Genomic DNA, 517 nt, shown 5'->3' on the forward strand with positions numbered 1-517 from the left:
ATATATATATATATATTTTTTTTTTTTTTGAGTTGGAGTCTCACTCTTAGTGCCCAGGCTGGAGTACAGTGGCATGCTCACGGCCACCCCAAGTCTCGACCTGCTGGGCTTAGGTGATCCTTCTACCTCAGCCTTCAAATAGCTGGAACTGTAATACAGACACATGTCACCACGCCCGGCTGGTTTTTGTGATTTATTGTGGAGATGAGGTCTCACCAAGTTGCCCAGGCTGGTCTCGAACCCCCAGGCTCAGGCAATCCTCTCATTTAGGACTCCCAAAGTGCTGGGTTTACAAACTGAGCCACCTTGCTTGGTCTATTTTTTAATTTTTTTCCTTTTTTTGAGTTGGAGTCTCACTCCATCGCCCAGACTGGAGTGCAGTGGCCGCTTCCGGCCACTGCAACCTCGACCTGCTGGACTCTGGTGATCCTTCCGCCTCAGCCTTCCAAGTAGCCAGAATTACAGGCATGCCCTACCACGCCCAGCTGATTTTTTGATTTATTGTAGAGATGAGGTC

This window comes from Carlito syrichta, unplaced genomic scaffold, assembly GCF_000164805.1.
Source record: "Carlito syrichta isolate Samal-C Ts95f unplaced genomic scaffold, Tarsius_syrichta-2.0.1 Scaffold313464, whole genome shotgun sequence".
NCBI classification, from domain to species: domain Eukaryota; kingdom Metazoa; phylum Chordata; class Mammalia; order Primates; family Tarsiidae; genus Carlito; species Carlito syrichta.